Below are 26,271 nucleotides of genomic sequence, written 5' to 3' on the forward strand. Positions count from 1 at the left end.
TTATTTGGGGCAAAAATTTTATATGAACGCCCTGTGTTTTTTCCCTTATGTCAGGTGCAAACTTTCACCTGTATTTTCAAGAGAATCTAAAGAGAAACTAAAAGAAAAGTTTACTAAGTGAAAGTTCGAAAAGGCACTGGTGTTGCCAGCGTTCTGCCTGCTAATCAAATGTCACGTTGGCCTCTGCACACAACGCATGACTGGGTTGCGACAGAGCATATGACACACATGTGATAGGATGTGCTGCTCACGTCCTTTCCAAGCAGTGCCCTGGGGAGTTGTCCTCAAGAAACACCCTCCTGAAGGCTAAAAATTCAGGGTGGGGAGCCAGAGGGGTCTTTCCAAAACACAAAAACTTTTCTGAGTATTCTAAAAATGAAGAGATGGAAAAAAACAGTGCATGCTAGATGTTGGAATGTGACATTTGAAAGCTATTAGGGAAAATGCCAGTCTGACAGACTGCAGCAATATCCCCTAAGAGGCAGAATGAAAAGTTCAAGCCCAGGTTGACAGAGGTTCTAATTTTCTGAGTGTTCATCACTGAGACTGGGGATTCACTGGACTCCCCCCACAGCTTCTCCTCCCTTTCAGGGCTGTTGAGGGGAAAGGTCTAGTCCCCAGGATCTATCAGATTCTGTCTTGGGACTTTGAAGCCCCAGTCAGCACTGTGTGAGATGTTGTGAAGGATACAAAGTCTGTATTAGATATGCTCCACCTTGAGGAATTTATAGAGAGCTGGAGACATACATCACACAAAGGAAAAGTTGTGTAAAAAATAAAGCCACATACAATTAAATGTCTGATGAGTGGGAACAGACTATAAGACTCAAAGGAATTCAGAGCAGGTGGAAGCTCCCCATGGGAGGGAAAAGCTCCAGAGAGTAGGATGGGAATGAGAAATGCACTGGGCCTGAAAGACTGTCAGTGATGGGTAGGGAGTCGACAAGGAACGAGGGCAGGGCAGATATTCAAAAACTTCACCAACCTGCCAACAGAGGCACTGGCTGATCAGAACGAACACTGGTCCAGCTGCTGGAGAAGCATCCTGGAAGCTCTTTCCTGAGCCAGGAGTTACTCATGTGGTTATTAGATCGTGGCAATATCACGGGTTCCTGTAGGAGGGGCAAGTCCCAGGAGACGGTGTGCTGGCAGAGCACTCAGGGTGCAGATGAGGAAAGTATCATGTTCTAAAAGCTGAATTTTAAACCTAAAATACTGGAGGATGGTTCAACACTATCCATCAGTGAAAACAGCTGGCTTCTGCAGAGATTCACAACCATCAGGTGTACATGGAAGAATATTGTGAGGAAGCAGGAAATTGGGAGTAATTTCATAAAGTTTCCTAGCTCAGTCTTATATCACCTTTTCCAACCTGCCTGGTGACTTATAGGTACACGCCTGAGTGGAAGCCAGCTCTGTCACTAACCAGATACACAGCCATAGTATTTCCTCATATGTAAAATAATGAGTCCTACCTGGCAGCATTATTGAGAGGACTAAAGATAATATACTAAAGGAACTATCACAGTTAGTATACAGCCATATAGCCAGAACTGAATGAATGATCAGCTACTGGTATAGTAATTTGTCTTAAAAACTATATTGTAGGATAACAGAGTCTGCTGAGCAAGCCTGCACACAGAAGTGAAAATCCTGGGATTTGCAAAAAAATATGCTCTTAACAGTAAATGCCCTATGTAATCAGGTATACCAGCTTAGACTGGGGGCAAACATTTCATGAAATCTTAATTGCTAGAAATAGGAATTGGGGTGTGGAGGTGGGAGAAGGTGTTATTTCTAAGCCAACAGGTTTTTTTTTCTAGAAGGAAAATTTTATTACATTTGAGATTGATCATTAAAGGAAAAATAAACAATAATTTTTTAAATCACATAAATATAAAAACAAGATCTTAATCTGGAATGGGAAAGTTAAGACTCACATGAGGCACTGAATATAAAAGGCAGTGATTGTGTGAAAAGATTGTTTTTACTGTGAGTAGAATTATAGCCCCGAGACCGGGTTTCCTTGGGGTCTGGCTAGGGGAGGCATGTCAATGGACTCCTGTTGTCTGCAGGAAAATTGGTCCCTCCCACATGGCAGAAGGCTAGGCATTGAGGGTAGGAGGTGAGGGTAGGAGAAGTTTTGGAGAGCCCAGTTTGATATTGTTATTTCTTTCTGTTATTCCCACATCTCCCTCAGTAAAGTTGTGTGAAATGTTGCAGTCTGTTCTCTGTTGTTGGGAACTCCAAGATGGACTACCACAGTGGTTGGCTGGATTAAGCATTCCTTGGGAATTCCCAGAAATCCCTGGGAGGAGAAGTCAGAGACTGGTCTTCTAGCAGTCACATGAGGGGATGAGGCTCAGAGTTATTTGGGCATTAATTAGAAGTGTGACCCTTTGAAAGCTGGACACCTCTGTTACAATTTGTCCTTGTCGATGGCTTAACTGAAGCTCACAAAGTGACTGGACACACTCCCATGATACCAGGCCACTGGGTACAGTTTCCAGATCAACAAGTCAAAGCAGCTCACTCTCCTCTAACTGGAATAACATGAAAAATGCAAATTACTTCACATGCTGGGATACAAATGTCCTAACAGCTGATTTGAAAGGATTAGAGATTGCCAATCCAAGGCTATTTCCTTTTATTCCTGTCTTTTCCTTCCTTACCTACCATCCATGTTTTTCCCAAGCTTTCTTGGGCCCTGTTGCCCAAATGAAAGTGAAGAAGAAATTAACATGTATGGAAGTCTGCTATGCCAAACACACCGTGGGCTGTTCCGCATAAATTATTTCATGTAACCCCTTACAAAAATTTGGCAAGATGGGTAGGATTATCCCCATTTTTCTGATGAGAATTGGAAGCTGAGAGTCCTATGTCCGAAGTAAAACAACCAGTAAGTAGGTTACAGCCTTGGGGGCCAAATAGAGGTTTATCTAACTCCAAAGTTCTTTACACCAACCACAAAGGAAAGGATATTTTAGGATTAGTCTAGGCAAAGCTTAATTAAGAAGAAAATTGTATTGGGAGAAATGCTTACTATTTCCAAGCAAACATAAGTGATTATCTCTCAGTGGACACTGACCTCCAGCTGTAACTGAAATGCCAGCTTCAGGGGGCTCAGGTTCAGATACCTCCTCTCCACTTAGAAAACTGCCACAAAGGAAAAAGACTTGGAGAAAGGCAGTTTCAGGCTGATTATGGCAAAATCAACTCAACTTTCTTGGGTGATAGGAGTAAAGGGGCCACATGTATCTGTCCTGGGGAATCAAACAGTTGCCTAGGTTGAAATAAATCTGTTGTTTGTTTCAAATCCAAGTTGTTTTATACATCTGCCTCAACAGTTTAAGCTTAAAAAATATCCCTACTCATGCAAAATCCTATTTACATACAAAGGCTCATCTGTAGTCCAGAGTCTCATCCTTCACAGCCCTCTTAGGAAAGACTGGCCACAGGGGCCTTTGCAGACCAGTAACAGTTTGTGGATGGACACAAACGCTCAGATCGCTCTTTGAAGAAGCACTGATACTGTCTCACTTTCAGGTGCAACAGCCTTACCATGGGTTACTTCTAAGATAACTCACCTAGCAATTAATTAAAACTATTTCTTTCCTCTTTGTCTTTTTGTCCTTTTTTTTCTTTTTTAAACTCAAGCTACCCTTGGGTCTACTTAAAGTAGTCTTTAATTACTGCAGTCTTTCTGAAGCAAATAAGAGAGATTAGAAGGTCTAGATTATATTTTCTTTCCAATTTTTGCTGTGTAACTCTAAGTGAGACTGTTAATTTTTTTATCATCTCCAAGATGAAAGGTGTTTCTGGCGGCACTAGGGTAGAACATCAATATTTGCATGTTTCTTCACCTGCTCTTCCCCTTTCTGGATCCTACACCCATACTTTTTGAGGAACCGGACGCCAGCGGGAACAAGTAAGAGAGAACATGTAAGCAGAGCTACCAACTTGTGGTAAGCATCTAAATTGGCTTTTTTTAGTCTTATTGTGGAATTTGATTTAAAACCAAACCAGACACCACCAAAGCACCACGCTCTGTACCTTTCCTTTGTCATCTCTATTTTGTGGTAACATGATTATCTATCACAGAGTGACGACACCATTATAACCTTAAGAGGTTTCTACGCTGAAATCCCAGAAACAGTAAGAGGGAAAAGGGTTATTTCTCTTTGGTTTCCCTTCCCCCAAAGTTCCCTTCTGTGCACCTCAAACTTACTCTTTAACCTAATCTTCTTCTGAGGGGAAATTTGTCAATAATTTGTAGGGATACACCTCAGCTTTGACCTCAATGGCTCACCAAAACCAGAGCCAGCCCCTCACTCAGTCGTGTCCATAATGATTTTTCCACAGGGACTAAAGCCCCACTTGAACCTGGATATTTTTTCCCCCTTAGGATCCTCCTTGGAGAAAAAGAATCAAGGAAGCCCTCATGCAGAGGGTTGAGCAGAGAACAGAAACGCCAGAGCCTTCCAGCTTCAACTGTTCCTACTGTTCTGATGAGCAGCTTGGGGCTGGAAAGGGAGAGGATCTAGCAGAGGAAAGACAGTGGCTTTTAGAGGCTTTGGGGAAGGGCTCTCTCGGGAAATCTGAAAGTATATAGAAAGTCCTCCAGTTATTAGGAAAATGCAGATATCAGTGCCTGACAAACAGTAGGTGCTCAATATATACATTAAATAATTGAATAGTTGGATAAATGAATGGGCAAGAGGGAAGAAGCAGAAGAGATGAGGGTGAAGCAGGGCTGGGTACAAATCATATTCACCTTCCTCTCTTCCTGGGACCTTTTTTGGGGTTGTTTCTGTTTTTTCCAGTTGCTCCAGGAAGATGCTCAGACACCACCTCCAGGCTGAAAGCTTCTCCATCACTTCACCTTTCCAAACTTAGTGACTGCTAGCCTAGGAATCCTACACCTTCCAGGTGCAGGCTCAAGATAAGCAAGCCTGGATAGTAAGAAAAAAGAAAGAAAAGTAGAGGGCAAGCAGAGGAGTCTGCATTCTCTTCCTTGTGTTTTAATATGCTGGTGCTTATGGACAAGTTAACTTCTTCACGCCTCTGTTTTCCATCACTGTGAGTTAGAGGTAATATCAATGAGGCACCCTGGAGGTAAATCTACTGATGGTAGATCTGTGAAAGCATAAGAAAAATACCATGTTTGGAAATATCTACATAATATGCCTTCAAAGCAAACCCTTAGTTCTCATCAGCTCTCACATAAACCAGTGCTACTCAGACCTTAACGAGAGCTTATTAAAATGCAGGTCTGATCCCCTAGGTCCTGAGCGAGGCCCAAGATTGTGCACTCCTAACAAGTTGCCTGGTAATGCCAAAGCTGCCCTACAGAGGACTATACTTTGAGTAGCAGCGACCTAGAGTCTAGGTCCTAGACCTACGATGTCTTCCAGCTTCAGTTCTTGCCGAGTCTCTCCCACCCTCAGCCCCCAACTCAGCACTCTGCCATCATCAATGACTTGCAGAGCCCCAAACATGCCATGTTCTTCAAACCTGTGTGGCTTTGTACATTTTCCCTCTGCCCTTCACCCCTCTTCACTAGACGAGCTCCTTCCTGCCTCAGTTCACATGTAACCTCTTCCTTGAAACCTTCCTGCCTCCTCATTTTACCAGGAAGTCAGCCCCTTTCTCCTCTGTGCTTGTCACACTGTACTATAACATGCTGTTTACATATTATAGTAGCACAAAGTTGCTCAGATTATTGCCCTACACAAGGGTCCCTGGCCAAGGAGGCAAAAGGGGGCTGAAATCCATCCTATTCTCCACTTGCCACGTCTGCAGAGCTGTCGCCCCCAGGAGGAAGGAATGACTTTTTCTAATTCACAAAAAGGTGCCACATGTGCTGATTGTCTTTTCTACCAGATGTGGGTCCTTTAGGAAGGAACCAAATCTTGTTCATCTTTATGTTTCTATCTCCTAGCACAGTGCCTGCTACAATTCAGTGTCCAATGAAATGTCTGTTGAATGAATAAATGATGAGAGAAAGAAATGAAAAGCTACTGAGAGGAATGCATGGACATTAATTTCATTCAGTTCTAAAGGTAAATCAACTGAATTGTAAGCAAGAGGTCTGGGATTTTGCTAATAAGCTGCTAAAAAGGCAAGGTCCTCAAGGCCTCATTTTACTAAAAGGACTGTAATAGGTGTTAGTGAAACAGGATGTAAAGGCTACAGTCAGCATCTTTAGAAGACTCATCTGAACCAACAAAGAAATAGGCTGCCTAGAATCACCACCAAATTGTCATATCTTCTCAGATCTAGGGGAAGATGAGGGAAACTCTGAGGTTATTATTTGGTCACAAGATTTAGACGCTACTGGAAGCAAAAACATCCTTCAGAACAAGAAGAGGTCATGATAAAACCATGAATTTACCTGGAGGGGTTGAAGTCAGAAACCAAACAGAGAATGTATTGAACTGTGAAAGTGAGGTTCCCATGACTGCTAAGGGGCTGGGCTTTGTTGAGAAAGGTCCAACCCAGGTAAAGAAGCATTTTGATATATTCTTTTAAATGGAGTTTATCTGATCTGCTTTGCAAGAGTTTCTCAGTTGTTTCCACATGAGTGTCCCTGACAAGACTGTAAGCTCCTGGAAGTTGGAACCAAGACTTAGACTTTTATCGTGCTGGGACTGTGTGATGCTTTGTGAAATGAGGGAAGTCCTGGATTTGCAGGGAGTTTACAGCTGTCATTGATGGTAAAATAAGGAAGTGCAAAGTGCTAATAATCCTCAACCAAAATATCCAGAATTTCACTCTGGGACTGTGAAAGAGATTCCTCTGAAAAGCATACCGATACCTTGCAAAAACGCAACCTGGATTATGCCTTCTTACATCATCTTGTTCTTATTAAAACCAGTTTCTGAAGATACAACTGTGTTTCTGCAGTAAAGGGAACTGAGAATCTTGAATACTGTACACTATCATGTGACTTCAGGGTAAAATGTTCTTCCAAACAAAACCTAAATTAAACATGCACACACACACAGAGAAAAGAAAGTAGGGTATGATTTCCAAATTTCCATTATCTCGTACCAAAATTTAATCCTAGATGTCCATCACCTTGGAGCCAGGGTAGTAAACAACTAGGAAGAATTTGCGAGCACTTTGGGTCAGATCCTTTCATCTAAGTCACTTTCTAGTCTAGTTATCTAGAAACATCTTTGCAATCAGGGTGATGTGGAGTGATTAGCAAATAGTATAGAGATAAGGTCTTCCTGACATAACACCATCCTAAGATTTAAAATTGATAACCACCCAAGAACCTATGGGCTCTGCTGGAGCCAAGAATTGGGTAATTGCAAAGTTTTATCTTTTTAAAGCAACAAAAAATGTTGACTTCATGTACTTATTCCATGGGTCATTTCTAGAGGGAAGGCAGGCTAGTTAATTTCTCTTTTCTAGGAAAATAAGCCAAATAGCAAATATTAATTTTTTTAAAAGGCTTTCAATTATTTTTTTTTAAAGATTTTATCTTTTCCTTTTTCTCCCCAAAGCCCCCCGCTACATAGTTGTATATTCTTCATTGTGGGTTCTTCTAGTTGTGGTATGTGGGACGCTGCCTCAGTGTGGTTTGATGAGCAGTGCCATGTCCGCGCCTAGGATTCGAACCAACGAAACACTGGGCCGCCTGCAGCGGAGCACGCGAACTTAACCACTCGGCCACGGGGCAAGCCCCTCAATTACTTTTTTTAAAAAATGCATGCTCACTTTAGAAAAATTTAGAAAGCATAAGGGAATTCAAAAAAGAAACATCCCTCCAAATGCCACTAACTAGAACAACCTTACTAATATCTTGCTGTAGCTTTTCAAGTCATAGAAAAAAATCAACACATGAAAAACTGTGTTTATATATTCACTAAGTGAATCAAATGCAGGCTATGCTCTTACACTCTGAGGATCAGTGGAACTGTGTAAGTAAAATAATCTGGAAATCTTAAATGTCAAATTCAAAACGTAAGAAAATACGTGAATATTGATCACTACTTTCAATGGATGAGAATGCAAATTTCCTGATCTTTCACGACTTTTTTTTTTTTTTAGCTTTTTTTTATTTTTCCTTTTTCTCTCCAAAGCCCCCTGGTACACGTTGTATATTTTTAGTTGCGGGTCCTTCTAGTTGTGGCATGTGGGATGCCGCCTCAGCATGGCTTGATGAGTGGTGTCATGTCAGCGCCCAGGATCCAAAACGGCCAAACTCTGGGCCTCTGAAGCAGAGGGCGAAAACTTAACCACTGGGCCATGGGGCTGCCCCTCACATGACTTATTGTTCAAACAGGTTGGAAAGGTTTTGACACACTTGTTTGCTGTTTCTACATCTTGGAGGAAAGCTGAAAATACCTTCTCAGATACTGGATACTGGTTGGCACCAAAAAAAAAGAAAAGAAAAAGAAAAATTCCTTTCAGGAGAGTTAGAGAAGTCCCAGAAAATCATTTATCAAGCAATTCAGGTTCACCCTTTTGAAAAAGATTGACCCTGGGAATTTTATTATTTAGAATGTCAGTTATAAGACATTTCTTCTGAGTGTCCATATCATTTTTCCTTCTCACAAAGCTCTTCTTTCTTGGCTTCTTTACCTGGTTCTCTGAAGATATCTGAAGTGATTGCCTTTGGATACCACAATAGTAGGCAACTAAATTTCTCACTCTGTGATATGGAATTGCTTTGAAGGTGAGTTCTGAAGCTTTGAACTTCAAACTTTGATATAAGCACCAAAAATGTTTGAGTCAATATGTGTGGCTTAGCGTGTAAAATAGCAACAAAAATAATAACAACAACAAACATATAAAGTTCTTACTGTGTGTCAGGAACTATTCTTTGTTCTTCACAACTACTAATTCATTTAATCTTCATAATAAAATCCTGATAATCCTCCTATGAGCTAGATACCATTATTATCACCATTTTACATATGAAGAACAGAGAGTAATTTGTGCAAAGTCACGGGCTAATATGTGGCAAAGCCATGACAGGAGTCTGGCAGCCTGTCTTAGGTAGTCCATATCTCTAATCACTATACTTGATTATCTCGTCTACCAATCCATTTCCCCAGATGAAAAATTACGTTGATTCCTCTGTCTATCCTCCTCCCCCAATATATCCACTTGAGTAACTGAACGCCAAGTTCAATAGAGCTGCATTCTCTAACAACTCTCTTTCCCAAGGTCCACAGGAGAAGCTGCTATTTGCCCATGAATCCTCCCTCACTCCATATGCGAAGGGGCATCATGGAGACTAATGCCCTGTACATGTTACTACAGGGAGGAAGGTGAGTCTTCTTGTTCATTTAGCATGAAGAGTCTCTCAGGTTGAAGGGTTTCCCTCCCCCTCCCCCTCTAGCTGGCAGCAGGTGAGAAGGTCTCCTGGGTATCAGTTTCACATGATCTGCCTCAGACACAGACGAGTACGGTGCACCTGGTACAGCAACTTCTTGCCTCAGTTTTACTGCTAACTGCATGTTCCATCTACAGGAAGATTTTAAGGAACTGAGCATGAATTATAAACTTTGCTACTTGATGACGCACATAAAGCTCATCAGCTTTCATTTTCTCAGCTGGGAGCGTAACTGACGTGACCAGAGCAAAGAAAGAAACTCTCAAATTATCATATTAACAATTCTGTTCTTTGGATGAGACAACATAACCTTGAGATAATAGAGCTGGAACAGAAGTTCAACATCATCCCCCATATTTTACAGATAAGGAAACTGACCCAAAGGGGACTCACGGTGTGCTCAGGATGACACAACTAATTTGTGACTTTAAAAATATATATTTCCTTTTTTGGCTTATTCTATTTTAAAAAAGAAAAGAATAGAAATTAAGTAGACTGTTTAGCCTTCTAGAAATGGTTCACAGAATAAGGCTCATGACATGAATTCAGCATTTTATGGCCTTACACAAAGGAAAACTGCAATTACCACCCCTAAACCCAAAATGGGTCATTCTAGGGCCCTAGGGCCACATAGTACTATGAAAATGGAGAAGCACCTGGTCTTTGGTCCCTTAGCTACTGTGCTGCTCACTCTCCATCACTGGCTGGGCCTTTAGCATCTGTTGGGCCCTATTGCCCTTGCTAGCCTTCAGAGGTTCTCCCACAAAGGTCCTCTCTTTTGATCACAGGTCTGCCATAAGGGATTCTTGCCACTGCTCTTGGGGCTTAAGAGCTCAAGCCAGGCCACCACAGGCATCCATCCATGCCTGCCCCACCAGAGGTCTCATCCTCTTTGGAGAACTGTGCAAAAGTGCAATCAGATCCCAACTCTTATAGAACCTACTGCAAATCTGCTCCTCTCCAATCCCTATCCATGACAGGCCCATGCATTCTCCCTTCTCCTTAGGGTCAGGCCACTTCCTTTCCTCTTGCCCTCCAAAAATCCAGGTCTTACCATCCCAGGGACTTTCTGAAGCAAGGGTTACAATGCATCCCTGAGACCAGGAAACCCTGATCTCCAAGACACAAAGCCTAGGCTTATACTTTCTTTCTTTCAGGGAGAGCCTAGAGCAGAAAACAAGATCCCTGTTATCTCGAACGAATTATTTGTGTAATTGTATGTTTAATGTCTGACTCTCTCTCTCTCTGGATTATAAATTTCATGAATTCAGGATTAGGATTAGGTCAAGGTTAGAGTTAGATTTAGGGTCCTTCTGTCTTGTTCACTTTTGCATCCTCTGTGCTCAAAGCCTAGTAAATAATGGTAATTCAATATGTACTTGCAAAGGGAAGAATGGGAGAGAGCAAGGAAGGGAGAGAGAGAAGAAGGGAAGAAGAGAGGGAAGCAATGGCCCAGAGAAATAACAAGAGTCTGATTTAAGGTAGTCTCAGAGGAGATAGAGAGAAAGAGGTGGGAATGAAGTTGAAAACTATTAAGAAGAAATAATTTACAGGGCTTGATTAACACATTTTCCACGAAAGATGTAAAAGACAGTAGTCAAGGATGATTCTGAGATTTTTTAATTGACTCACCTAAATGTGATGTGGGATTGTGAGAGGAGGATTGGGTTTGGTTTTGTTGGTAAAGGGTAGGGGATGGCAGATAGATTTGTGGGTCTTACTGTTTTAAGTCTGTGTGAATGGGGAAACCAAAATGAAATTGTGAAGTGGGCAAAGTTATCTTTAGAAACTCCCTTGTCTTTTAGAACCATTTCAGGTCACCGCTTCCCTAATTTTTTACCCATCTTTCTTCATCCACATCTGCTCTTAAGAAGTGTTATGGGGGCCAGCCTGGTGGCACAGTGGTTAAGTTCACTCGCTCTGCTTCAGCAGCTTGGGATTTGCTGGTTTGGATCCTGGGTATAGACCTACACACCACTTGTTAAACCATGCTGTCACAGGCATCCCACGTATAAAGTAGAGGAAGATGGGCATGGATGTTAGCTCAGGGCCAGTCTTTCTCAGCAAAAAGAGGAGGATTGGCAGCAGATGTTAGCTTACGGCTAATCTTTCTAAAAAAAAAAAAGTGTCCTGACAATCTAGGTAATCTCAGTTTGAAAGATAAACTATTGATGAGACACAATGAGTTAGTTCTCTCATGTTGAACTTGAATGCTAATATGGGAGCAGGCCTCATACCAAAGGAATGATAATAACACCACTAATAAGAGCCAGAGCTCATATGGCCCTTAATATGTGCCAGGCACTGTTCCAAGCACTTAATGCTCTCAGCAGTACCATGAGGTAGAAACCATTTTAGAGATGAGGAAACTGAGGCACCAAGAGGCTAAGTGACTTGTCCCAAAGTCACACAATTAGTCATGGAGCAGGAAACATACCCTGGCATTGTGCCTCTAAAGTCCATTCTTGTAACCACTACTTTGGGAATGAAAGTAAAAGGGTGGAAATTTAAGAGCAGAAATGTACCATAAGTTCTGTAAAGGAACCTTCAGGGACATTCAGATCCCACTATGCAGGTCACTGCAGTCTCATCCTACTAACTAATGACTATAATGACAGGAGCTCTGCCAAGAATTAACCTTAGGCAAATTGCTGAATCTCTTTCAGTTTCATTTTCATTATACATAAAATTAGGAGAAATTACTCATGTACAAGGTTATTCCTATGGCAATGTTGTAATACCAAACGACTAGAAACAAGCTAAATGTCTATTAATAGGAGACTGGCTAAAAGATGATTGTGCACCCATAAAATGGAATACAATGCAGCTTAAAAAGGAATAAGGAAGATCTTTATGTACTGCTATAGAGAGATTTCCAGGATATATTGTTACATAAAAAAAACCAAAACATGGTGCAGAACTGGATATATACTATGCTACAATTTGAGTAAATAAGGATGATAGGAATTTATATATTCCTTTATGCTTGCATGTGTATACACACAGGAAACCTATAGAACTGGCCACTTCCAGAGAACTGGGTGGATGGGGAAGAGAGAAGTGAGGAGGGAGCCTGTAGCAGTTAGGATCCCAGCAGGAAATACATGGCATACTCAAAAGGAGTAGTGGAAGGGAGTTTAATGGAGGAATTATTTACGAAGGTGTGGACAGGGCTAAGGCACCCAACAAAGGATGGTGATATGCCCACTCTTGGGCTAGCTACGGTGGGGAATCATTACCATGCCTAGGCCCTAAGGGACAAGGGGAGTAAGTGGTTATCTGAACCCAGAGAGCTGTAGGTGTAGAAGGAGCCACTGGACAGAAGCTGTAGCTTTCCCTAGATGAACCCACAGCCCAGTAGGGAAGGAGCTGGGGAAATAAACACCCTGACCCTATTCTCCTCCTGCTCTCGGGTCTCCTGCCAATGCCACCCCACAGGCAAACCCTACCAGAAGCCCAAGGGCAGACGAACTGTCAGTGCACCCTTAGAGATGAGCCTCTGGTTGCCAAGGCAGGGTGAACAGTGGATCTGGAGGGCAGACAGAAAATACCCACTGCACAGACTATATGGGCCTTTTACCTTGTAAATTTAGAACTATGTGGATATGTAACTTATTTAAAAAGTAGTCAATTTTACACACATGCAAAAAAGAAATTAAAAAATAAAACATAAAATGAGGAATTAGAGCGGATGGTTTTTAAGTCTCTCCTCTCCAAGTTCTGCCTATTAGTTTTTCACCTACTGACAATCCATGGCTCCACCTAGTGTCAGAGCGATGCCTCGCTGAGTTCTGAGCACACTCATTCCAGGGGAATTCAGAGGCGGTCACTCTCTCTGCCCCAAATCATTGGTGCGTGTAAGCAGTTTTCACTGTGAATTATACCTACTTGGTGAATAATATCCCCTTAAAAGTAGAGAATAATTATTTTGAGACATAGAATATTTGTTCTTTTTTTCTATTAAAGCAATTGTGGGAATTTACTTAAATTACTTAAATTTATTAAAATTTACTTCAATATTGAACTAAGTAGTTATATTTTTTTTCCATATTTCAAACTGATGAATAAACTTGGAGGTAAACAGCATGCGATCTAAGACTGTAAATCTTCCACTTTTGAGCTTGTCACTCTCCTGTTCGTAGGTCCTTAACACAGCGATGTTCAATCGTGGCTACAAAGTAATATCCTCTCAGGAGTTTTCGGAATCTCCCACTTGGAGATTCTAATTTACGTGGTCTGAGATGGGACTCAGGCATCGATTTTTTAAGATTTTATTTTTTTTCCTTTTTCTCCCCAAAGCCCCCTGGTACATAATTGTATAGTCTTCGTTGTGGGTCCTACCAGTTGTGGCATGTGGGACACCACCTCAGCGTGGTTTGATGAGCAGTGCCATGTCCACGCCCAGGATTTGAACCAACGAAACACTGGGTTGCCTGCAGCAGAGCATGCGAGCTTAACCACTCAGCCACGGGGCCAGCCCAGGCATCGATTTTTTTAATGTGAGAATTTATTCTTTTTTATTGAAGTATAATTGACATATGATATCCTGTTAGTTTCAGGTGTACATCATTTGTTGTTAGTGCTGTCGAGTCAATTCCAACTCCTTGCAACTCCGTACACAGCAGAGCAGACGCCTGCCTGGTCTTTTTGTGCCATCCTCTCATCTTCTGGAACTGTATCAGAAAATGCTCCACTGCTATTTCTAGGGTTTTCGTGGCCAATTTTTTCAGAACTGGGTGGCCAGGTCCTTCTTCCTAGTCTGTCTTAATCTGGAAGCTCTGCTGAAATCTGTCTACCATGGGTGACCCTGCTGGTATTTGAAATACCAGTGGCACAGTTTTCAGCATCACAGCAACACCCAGCTGCCACAGCATGACAACAGAGAGACCGGTGGTGCGGTTCTCTGACTTGGAAATGAACCCTGGGCCACAGTGGTGAGGGCGCTGACTCTTACCACTAGACCACCAGTGTACATCATGGTGATTCAATATTTATATATATTACAAAATGATCACCACAGTAAGTCTAGTTATCATCTGTCACCATACAAAGTTATTACAGTATTATTAACTATATTCCCTATGCAATACATTAAATCCCTGTCACTTATTTATTTTATAACTGGAAATTTGTACTTCTTAAGCCCCTTCACCTATTTTGCCTGCACCCCAACCCCTCCCCTCCCTGGTAACCACCAGTTTCTGTTTTGTTTGCTCATTTGTTTCTTAGATTCCACATAGAAGTGAAATCATATGGTATTTGCCTTTCTCTGTTTGACTTACTTCACTTAGCATAATATCCTCTAGGTTTATCCATGTTGTTGCAAATGGCAACACTTCATTCTTTTTTATGGCTGAGTAATATTCCATTGTGTGTGTGTGTGTGTGTGTGTGTGTATTTGCCACATCTTCTTCATCCATTCAACTATACTACAAAGCTATAGTAATCAAAACAGTACGGTATTGGCATGAAAACAGACACGTGGATCAATGAAAGAAAATAGACAGCCCAGAAATAAACCCATGTATATATGGTTAATTAATCTATGACAAAGGAGGCAAAAATACAAAATGGGGAAAAAGTCTCTTCAATAAATGGTGTTGGGAAAATTGAACAGCTACAGGCAAAAGAAAAGAAAATGGACTTCTATCTTACATCATACACAAAGATAAATTCAAAATGGATTAAAGACTTGAATGTAAGACCTGAAACCATGAAACTCCTAGCAGAATCCTAGAACATTTTTTTTTTCTTTAAAGCTCTCCAGTGATTGTAATGGGCAGCCAAGGCTGGGAGTCCTTGCTTTAACGATTCCTCGATGCCTACCAGGTATATTTCCTCCACTACTCAGGATGTGCTCCCTCTGCTTTAGACAAACTAGGTTACTTGTAAAACAATTTTCCACCCTCTGTGCCTTGCTCAGTCTACACTCTCTACACTGCTCATGCCTTGAATGCTTTGCCCCCGTCTCCATCTCAACTGCCATATTTCTACCTATTATTCTAAACCCTGGTTAAGGGCTACCTCCTCATTCCAAAACAGATGTTTCTTCCCCCTTTGACCCCTTGAAGATTTTTAAAAAATAACTTTTATGATCTTTTTTTCTTTAAGAGAAAATTAAAACAATGATAGGGTGTTCTTTTTACTTATCAAATTGACAATAATCAAAACGTCTGATATTTCTGTGAAGAAAATGAGCACTCCTTGTATGATGAGAGTGTAAATTGGTGTGATGGCTTTAAAAACAATCTGGCAATATGGGTCAAAATACACACTGTTTCACACTGCAATTCTACTCCTAGGAATTTATCCTATGCACATAATCACACAGGTGGTCAAAAATGCCTATAAAAGAAAGGTCATTGCAGCATTGTTCATAATAGCAAAAGATGGGAAATAACTGAAATGTGTTGTGAATAAAAGACTAGTTAAATAAGTAATGCTACATCTATACAGTGGAATGCTGAGCAGACAAAAAAAATGAAAATATATCTACAGATGCTGATATAGAACAATTCTAAGGTATACTGTTAAGTAGAAAAAAAGACTCAATACAATGTTATAGAACGGTCCCATTGTGTGTGTGTGTTTCTTTTTTTTACAAAAGAATAAATATATATTAATCTATGCTTGCAAATGCATTGAATATCTTTGGAAGGATACACAAGTAGCTGTTAACAGCTGTAGGAAAGCAAACTACAAGTGATGGACCTGGGATAGCAAAATAACAAAGGACGAATTTGTAAAATTCCCCATATATTTGAAAATATTAAAACATACTTATAAATAATTCATGTGAAAAAGAAGAAATGATGATGGAAATTTAAAAATATTAAAAACTGAATGATAATGAAAATACTACCTACCATGTCCTGTAGGACACAAAGTCGTTTTTTAAGGGAAATTTATTAATTTTTACACTTACTTTAGACAAGAAGAAAGGTTGAAAATTAGCGAGCTATGTGTTCAACTTAAGAAATTAGGAAAAGAGCAATAGATAAAAACAAGTATAAAGAAGTAGATAAGGATAAAAACAGAAGTTCACAAAAAAGTATACAAAGATACAAAAGAAGAAAATCCACAAAACCTTAAAGTCTTCTTTTATAAATAGAGAAATCTTTGCTGAAATTGAGCAAGAAAAAGAAAGAAAGAAAAAATAAGCAATATTAGGAAGGAAAGGGACATAAAGATAAGGCACAAATTTTTAAAAATGTATCAACTTAGGCCAAATACTTGAATACTTAAGCGAAATGGGAAAATTATTAGAAAAATATAACAACAAAATTTACTCAAAAATAGAGAACCTGAACTGACTTATAACTACTAAAGAAGTATAATCTATATATGTATATATATATATATATATTATTTTTGGTGAGGGAGATTGGCCTTGAGCTAACATGTGTGCCAATCTTCCTCCACTTTGTATGTGAGATGCCACCACAGCATGGCTTGATGAGCGGTATGTAGTTCTGTGCCCAGGATACAAACCCATGAACCCTAGGCTGCCGAAGTGGAGCACATGAACTTAACCACTACATCACCAGGCCGGCCCCCAAAATGTAATCCATATTTTAAAGTCTACCCACAAAGAAAATATTAAGTTCAGATATTTTTACAGATGACTTATACCAGGCTTTCAAGGAAGAGACCACTCCAATCTTTAAAACCGTCCCAGAGAACAGAAAAAGAGAGACTATGACACAAGTCATTGTATGAGATTAATATAATCTTGATATCAAAACCACGCAAGATAATACATCATAAACAAGTTGAGTTTATCCAGAAATGCAAGGATAGTTAAACATTAGAAAATATACAAATATAATTCACTACATTAACTGATTAAAGGAGACAAAGCATATGATCATCTTAAAAGATGTGGCAAACAGTACTCCTAGTCATAAAAAAAAAAAGAGAAGTAGACTCTAAGAAGTCAGGAACAAAATAAAGAAGTCCATTTACTTCTATGCAACATGATACTGGATTTCCTAACAAGTGTAGTAAGACAAGAAAAAGAAGTAACAAAGCACAAAGATGAGGAAAAGCAGTAAAAGGTAGAAGTATTGGAATAGCCTTTATTCATAAATATATAATTGTCTACATCGAAAGTCCCAAAGAATCTACAGGCAAATGATTAGTAATAATGAAACAGCTTAGCAACAGGGATGAATAGAATACCAACATATAATCAAATATATTTCTAAGCACTGGCAACAAAGAGTTAGAAAATTCAATTTTGAAAAAAAAATGCACTTTACCGTAACAAAAAACATAAGCTACATTTAATGAAAGTTATATAAGACCTATATGGAATAAATTTGAAAACTATTTGATGAACATCAAAGACCTATTATAGAAATAAATGGTGAAGGATGTTGGAAGACTATTGTAAAGTTGCCAGTTCTCTCCAATTCGATCTATAGATTTAACGTAATTTAATTCCAAATCCCAAAAGGATTTTCCCCCCAAATTGACAAGCTGATTCTAAAATGCGTACAGATGAAGAAAGGTCAAAATATAACAAAGACTCTTTTGGAGAACAATAAGGTAGGAGAACTTGGAGTATCAGATTCGAAGACTTTAATTATAAATTTATAATGATGAACAGAGTGTGGTACTGATGCTTCAATAGACAAATCGATTAATGGAATAGTAGAGATTCCAGAACATATCCACATATATATGATCCACACATATGTGGACATAAAATATAACAGATGTGGTATTGTATATACTGTGGAAAGAAATGGTTAGTCAATAAGTGGTGCTGGGACAACATAGGGGAAAAAATGAAATTGGACTCTTACCTCACACAATAATAAGAAGTTAATTCTAGATATATTAAAGACTAGATGTGAAAGCTGATATTTTTAAACATCTAAAAGAAAATACAGGATAATATCTTTATAACTTTGGGGTAGAGAAGACGCTCTTAAACAAATCACAGAAAAAAGCTTATCTAAAACTGAAAAGATCGACAAATTTGACTACAGTAAAATTAAGGCTTTCTGTTTTTCAAAAGACCCCACAAAAGAATTTGTAGACAAGCCACAAGCCACTAGTAGATATCTGCAATATATATAAATAGTGATATGCTGGTAAATGTTTAAAAACTAGGTTTCCAAGGGGAAAGCCGTGATTTGTAGAGTTTGATGATTTTCATGGAGAAAATACTCCCACCAAGGCCTATTTCAAGCTACCAACATGATGTCGATAAACATGGAGGTAGGAAGAGATACACAAAATTACTCCTGTGAGACTGTACAAGCCAACTCCAGCACACCACTGTATATAACTCGAAAGGATTTGTTTCCAGAATATTTAAAGAAATCCTGTGTGTATCTAATTAAGTGTCAAGCAATGCCACAGAAAAATCCATAAATGGTCACTTTGCAGAAGAGAAAATATCAAAAATAAAAGTATAAAAAGATTCTCCACCTTCATTAGTGATCATATAAATGTTAATTAAGATTACATTAAAAAACCATAGTATATTCTTCAGATGGGCTAAACTTAAGAAGTACTACTATACTAAGTAATTGCAAAGACTTGGATCAAAGGAGGCTCTCAGGCAATGCTGGTGTGAGTATAAGTTGGCAACAGCACTCTGGAATAGAATTTGGCATTATCTTTTAAAGTTGAACATTTGAATACTCTACAATCCAGCAATGTGTACTCTTAGGTATACATTGTAGAGGAATTCTTGCACAAGTCCGCCAGAAAACACAAACATGGATGTTGATAGTAGCACTTTTTGTAATAGTAGGAAACGAAAACAGTCAGGGTTTGCTCAGAGAAGCAGAATCACTATGAGAAATAAATACAGGAAGGGATTTACTATAGAGATTTGACTATATGCAATTATGGAAGCTGGTTACCCTGCCTATGTGAGGCTGTTGTTCCTGTGTCTAGTGCTGGCGGTAGTCACAGGACATGCAGTCAGGATGTTAAGTGAGGGAAGCAAGGACAAACTGGAACCCACAAGGATGGACTGGAATCTGTGTCTCTCACCACTTCCAGACCTCTAGTGTCATTCATCACGGAGTTAAACACACTCCTGACCCAAGAGCAGGAGAGGCTGAAGCAGGAGATCCGAAAGGAGTTGCAAGAGCTATGGGCCTGCACAGACCTCCTCAGTGTTTAAGTAAATATGGCTGCTCCTTCACTTCCACCTTCCGTATAGGGCACAAAATGTCTTTTGTGTTTTCACATGAGAAGTATAAGAGGCCCAGAGAAGTGAAGTGACTTGTAACCTAGAAGTCCATTTTTAAGAAATAACCTTACGCATCTGAAATTCTTCTCAAGAGAGTGCATGTCAGTATTTTGGATCTGGGTACATGCTACTCTCCCTCTCCAAGGGACATTCCTGACCCACGTACTTGTGCCTGTTGCCTCTGATGATATCATGTACACAGGTTTAGGTAGCTCTGCAATAACAGATCTACGTATACTATTAATCTCCAAAGGAAGCTTCTCATTCCACTGCAAATAGATGTGATCTTGCGACCAATTTCCTCCTGAATCTTTATATACAATCTTATCTAAATTTGAGCATTGCATCCAAATGTTCATTTTATTTAAATGTGAATTGCTGGCTTAGAGCTAAGGCCAAGTTCTCAATCCTCTATCCAAATCTGGTACCAAATTACCCATGATTACTCTGTGACTATTAATCAAGGGGGAAAAACACTCTTTGGCAGAAGAGGATGAGAAAGTTCCTAACCTTCATCTCTCTGTTCTTGGCTACTCATCCAGGATCAAGTTTAAACCCATTACCAAAACATAGCATTAGAATTAAAATTATTTAAAGGAGAGAATGATAAGTCTTTGTCAATGCATTATTTTGAGCAATAATAATACAACGAAGTTCCAGTTCTGAGAAAGAGTTTGGTTAATCTCCTCAAGAACATTATAGCAATATATAACTTGAAGAGACATTTTTCCCCTCTATATCTAAAAACATTGGGTCAAGAACAGTTGATCAGAGTTGAATACAATTTTGTATTAGATGTTTTACTGTGGTTTTTAGACTTTGAACAGCAAATACTTTAGTTTAAATCATTTCAGTGAGGTAAAATCTAGTTTCATAAAATAACAAATTGGGATGTAGTGATTTAAATTTGCAATTTTTTCTCTGAAAACTATTTGTCATACAAATCTTTAAATGGTGAGTTCCACTACTGACTTTAAAATATAATTTAACTCACCAAATATGGTTCATAGTCCACTTTTTCAGGAAGGGGTTTTTACAAAGTGAGATGTATCAGTACTTCTTTCATTTCTATTTAAGTCATTCTCTCTTCCTTTTTGCTAATTTATTTATTTATTGACTCTATTTCTAAGATAGTTTACAACAAAATGGCACCACAACCCACATTTTCATAAATATTACATTTATGGGGTTATTTTCTCAATATGGTTATTATTCAGAGACTTTAAAAGAGAGATAGGCAAATTTCCTCCTGTAAGAGAGTGATTATGGGGCTGGCCTGGCAGCATAGTGGTTAAGTTCTCAAGTTCTGCTTTGGTAGTGGCCCAAAGTTCATGGGTTCAGATCCCAGGCACGGACCTACACACTGCTTGTCAAGCCATGCTGCAGCAGCATCCCACAGACAAAATAGAGGAAGACTGGCATAGATGTTAGCTCAGCGACAATCTTCCTCACCAAAAACAAAAAAAAAAACAGAGAGAGAGAGAGTGATCATTAATACCACCCTTGAAGCAAGCACAAGACAGGTCTACACAGAGACAATAATAGGCTGCTTTGACTTTCTCTTCCTTACTTTTTTGTGTCTAGACTTGAGGAGTTAAGGTGTCCGGTTATGGACACCTGGACTGTGGTTACCTGCCACAAATTGGGTTCTCAGGGAAGAAGACTCTGAGACAGAGATTAGGGTACAGGAAATTTATCAGGAATTGCCCTGGGAATCAAACCAGTCTGCTGTTCTGGCTTAGGCCAATATTAAAGGAGGGAACAGTGCCCTCCACCCTAGGCCAGGAGGAAGATGAATCTAGGGGGATATAAGATCCAGCTGTTCCTCTCCGTGTGGAGCTTCTCCTTCCAGTGTTGATTTGGGAGGCTATGTGTTTATTTTAATTAAGCAAGGCAACGTTTTTTTTATCAAGAGTCTGTAAATATTAGTGGCTAAACATTTTAAAAATTTGGAATTTCAATTCTAATCTTCATTATCCATGATTGACTTAGAAAAATACAGCTTTGTACTGAAATAAATTTACTATATATTTATTTCAGATGCTATCTTAAGAATGGAAAAATTAGTGTTTTCTGCTTTTTTGGAAAATATGATGCATTTTCTTCTCATAGTTTTTTGTTGTTGTCTTTATGTGGCCCCACAGTGCTCTCCATGCCCTCTGCATCCCTTCCCAAAATCTGTTTTTGCAGTCAGTTAGGTAGCAATATTTAGCAACAAAGAAAAATCTAAGCAGGACCCACCCAGCTTTTATATCCTTCATGGCTTAACTTTAATGAAAGTTTGAGTTTTTCCAAAAGTCTGGTCTTCACTGACTGAGGAGGAAAAACAGTTGGAAAAAAATGCTTTGAGTATGTGAACCATGTAATTTCATTTGAACTACGGAATTCCAAAAATACTTGCTTATTGGAAGGGCAGTTATGTTTTTGTGTTGGAACTTGTTATGGAGAAGGATAAGTACTAGTTCTTTCCTCCCTTATTTTTTCTCATAAACATAAAAAAAATTAAAGACTGTCTGAGTGGCTGGGTAGGAAAATAGTGTAGAGAAGGTAAGCTAGACCACAAGATGGGTCTGCCCTAGAACCTACTTCTTCCTACTGGGATCTATCTACTCTTCTGGGACCTGTTGAGCCCCACTCGGTTTGAGATAACCCTCTGCCCTTCTGATGATAATTCAGGGCTGCGTCTGTCCATGTCTTCAAGACTAGTTGGACTGAGACCCAAAGATTTCATCAGTTCTGCTCACAGAAGCCAGTGTAAATGCTGTGCCAGTAGCAAGACTGGAACTTCTGGGTTCCTGCTGGGCAACCTGGTCAAGCAGAACACTTTTAGATCCTGTCTGATTTTAGGTCTCTGTGAGGGGATCAAGGGTTAATAACATTATTAATAAATAGCATTTTGGGGAATATGTGCTATGTGCCAGTCAAAATACTGGGTACTTGAACATGAATTATTCAATCCCCATAACAATGCTTTGTGGAATTTTGAAGCTTAGAGAAGTTAAGAACCCAGATTCTGAAACTAGTCTGTGTCCAGAGCCTTTGGTCTTCTTCCCTGTTCTTTGAGCCCTGGCTTTCGATAATGGGTCTCAGTGTACTAGACTGGAATCTCAGACACCAGTGGAGCAGATGCTGTTGGTGCCCTGCCCATGTCTCCTTAGGGCCTTACCCACTACCAGCAGCTGCACCACCTTGCAATGGCTTTCTAGTGGCTAAAGGTCCAACTGCGAGCATAGAGGCTGGATGTGTAAAGATTTAATGCCTCCCAGGAGAAGCCCTTAACTAATGATTGATAGGAGCTGGTGTATAAATCTCCAGCTTCCTTGCTTCTCAGGTAGAATAACTCAGAAGCATGAGTTCTAGACTGGTTCCCAGAATTCCCTAGAGGGACTAAGTGCCTGTTACCCATAGAGCTAACGTGCTTGAAAACACTCCCTCTATTGGCTGTCTTCCCTTCCTTGTCTTCCTTCCTTTGCTGGCATTTCCTGAGATCACCACCCAAAAAAACTATTTGTATGTGTATTCTTGTCTCAGGGTCAGCTTCTGGGGAAACCAAAACAAAGACAAAGAGTAAAGGACAGGTGGGTCTCTGAAGGAGAAGAACCCAGGTGGAGGAGATGGTGTATTGCTGGAAGGAGGGCACAGGGTTGCTTCTGCAGGAAGCAGCCTCACAGATGGTACCCTGTTCTTGAAGGTGACAGCGTCTTTGTGAGACAGGAGAGAAAGGTTTTGGAGGATTATTGAATATTGACACACTGGATGGTTCTTTGCTTGCTTAGGTAGTACTTCTTTCAGAAGTTCTCTTTTGCTCCATTTTCTTTTTATCTGTATTTGTCCAAAGTTTAATAAGAAGCAAGAGAACCCAGGAAATGCAACTATTAATAAGTGGAATAATGAAACAAGACAGAAATGCCAACATGTTCTCAATAGAACACTGAGGAAGCAATCATAAGTAAATGAAAGACAAAAAGTACATATAAAATTTTGGAGGATTTATAACTTACCCATATGGCCTGAATATAATAATGCTATGTACCATGTTTCATACTAACAAACTGAATTAGGCTCTTTCACCGATTTTATTACACTTAAAGGACAGTTTCTCAACTTGTGACTCTATGGCCTTTCTCTTGCTTTGTTAAGGTTAATGGCATTATAAAGTGTTAACAATTGCGTTTACATATTTTAATTCCTTGACTGTCTTTGATTTTATATCCTCAACTTTATGTCTGCATTAACTGAGTTTTGCCTAAGACTAGACATCTTTAAAATTCATTACATGGTGGTTATATGGTCTGAATATGTTTGTTTTGAAACTTTTGCTTGGGGGTATTGTTATTAGTGCTTTCCTGATGAATAAACTTAAAAACGTCCATTATTTTTATAAAATCTGTAGATTAGCAGAGGATGATAAAACCTTAAGTAGATATTTCTTCTAGTGAATACTTTAACCACAGGAGGGAATTGTATGAGCAATAACAGGATATTTTGAGATCCTCTTTAGAGGATCTCAGCACCCATTTCCTATTCCTTGAGTCTTGAATCCTTGAGTCTCGATATGCTGCCACATTTTAGCCAATAAGTATTTTCACCAGAGATCTGGGTTACAGAGCTGGATAAGCCCTAATATTAACAGACATTATCAGGTAAACTGGTTTTTACCTCCTTGATCATGGAAGGAAATGGGCTTAATAATAAAGTATATACAGGCAATGGCCAACTTCCTTTTCCAATCCACACACCTGGCTGATTTAAGCCCACATGTTTCACCCTACCTGATCAAGGTAAAAACATGAAGGGAGCTCTGGCCATCTTTGTCAATTTTCTTGTCTTTACGACAGGGGAATCCTGAGACAACCTCCGAGAACAATGTGCTTGCTTGGGGTTCGGGTAGTGCAGCCCAAGGCAAGAACACAATCAAATCCTAGAGACTTTCAGAGGAAAGTAAGAGCCTGTACTGCATTACATTGGGCATTTTTAGGAAGTGACTTGGGTAGGGGGAAATTCTTTAATTGGTGAATCACATGTTGAATGATCTGGATGTGCTAATGTTGTTAAAATACTACCCAATTGTTAAAAGGTTAACTCCTTGATTCATTTATAATCTTCAACATCATATCTGAGTGATGTGATTCATTCCTCCCTCTCTTCCTTCCAGTGCTTATTTTCAAGAATTCACATGACCCTTTGGATAAATTATTGTTTTCATTTTTGCTTAAGATACAAAGAATGTTATTCTCCAGGTGAATGTGAAAATGCCGATTTCATTCATTTTCTTAGCAGAGTAATCTTTCTGTATGAAGGATTCAGAAAGAAAAAATATTCTTAGGAATTTAAAAAAAATTAGTTAATAAGTCAGCCTGATGTTAACTATGTATATTTAGTTAGGGGGAAAATAAGTTTGTGGAAAGAGACAGTACAGTGAAGTTGTTAAGTGTTAAGGTTCAGGGTTCAAGTTTTGATTCTACCACTTCCCAACTCTGAATCTTGGGCCTCTCTAAACCTCAGTTTCTTTGTCTGTAAAATAGAGATAATGTCTATCTCATATGATTGCTAAGAGGGTAAAAATTAAGGAATGTAAAGTGCTTAGAGCAGTATCTAGCACATAATAAGGGCTGAATAAATACTAGTTCTATTTTCATTATTTGTGTAACAGCACCAATCATTAGGAAGTTCTTCTTTGTGTCTAATCCAAAATATACTGCTGGGGCCAGCCCTGTGGCCGAGTGGTTAAGTTTGTGTGCTCCGCTTCTGCGGCCCAGGGTTTCGCTGGTTCCCATCACGGGCACAGACATGACACCGCTCGTCAGGCCACATTGAGGCAGCGTCCCACATGCCACAACTAGAAGGACCCAAAACTAAAATATACAACTATGTACTGGGGGGATTTGGGGAGAAAAAGCAGAAAAACAAACAAGCAAAAACCCCCCAAAATACACTGCTAAGGGCATGGATTACTCTGAGCTCTTGGTTTCTAGCATTAAAAAAAAAAGAAAAGCTGATAAGATAGGTATTATTATCATCTCTACTCTACAGATGGGGAACAGTTAAGGGTAGCTTAGAGGGCTAGCAGAGCAACATGAAGGTGATCAGCACAGACCAGGTCTGAACCCTGGTCTTTATGCTAAATGAAACAAGCCAGTCACAAAAAGACAAATACTGTAAGATTTCACTTATATGGAGTAACGAAGGTAGTCAAATTTACAGAAACAGAAAGTAGAATGGTAGTTGTCAGGGGCTGGGGGAGGGGGAAAAAAGAAGTTGTTGTTTAATGGATATAGTGTTTCAGTTTTGCAAGATGAAGAAGTTCTGGTGATCTGTTTCACAACATGTGTATATACTTGTGCTACACTTAAAAATAGTTAAGACGGTAAATTTTATGTTATGTGTTTACCACCATAAAAGAATATAAACCACAAAAAAGGTAATAATAAAAAGAACACTGTTGCCCTTTTATAAAATTTTGGACTATTACAAAACATAACAGTTATATAGTTAATATTAAGGTTTGGTTTGATAAAAAAATTTTCATGGAAACTGTTAATTTCTAGAATTGTACTCACTTGGGGTTTATAATTCTTGAAGTTGTCAGATTAAACCTAGTGGAAAACATAAGAATAATGGATGAGAATAGGACAGAAGCTAAAACTATTGTATACCAGAATGTTTTGTTACAATTAGGCACTAAATTTGGCTCTAAGCTTCC

General features: G+C 39.4%; 1 long non-coding RNA gene across 1 annotated transcript in view; it reads right to left on the minus strand.

Annotated features, from left to right (window-relative positions):
- Positions 1–26,271, minus strand: part of LOC106843628 (uncharacterized) — a 37,278-nt gene that overhangs the window by 6,677 nt on the left and 4,330 nt on the right. The window contains exon 2 of the long non-coding RNA XR_011497592.1: positions 26,129–26,164. This is a non-coding gene — a long non-coding RNA (uncharacterized lncRNA). The remainder of the gene's footprint in view (positions 1–26,128; positions 26,165–26,271) is intronic.

Source organism: Equus asinus, chromosome 23 (assembly GCF_041296235.1).
Source record: "Equus asinus isolate D_3611 breed Donkey chromosome 23, EquAss-T2T_v2, whole genome shotgun sequence".
Classification (NCBI taxonomy): Eukaryota; Metazoa; Chordata; class Mammalia; order Perissodactyla; family Equidae; genus Equus; species Equus asinus.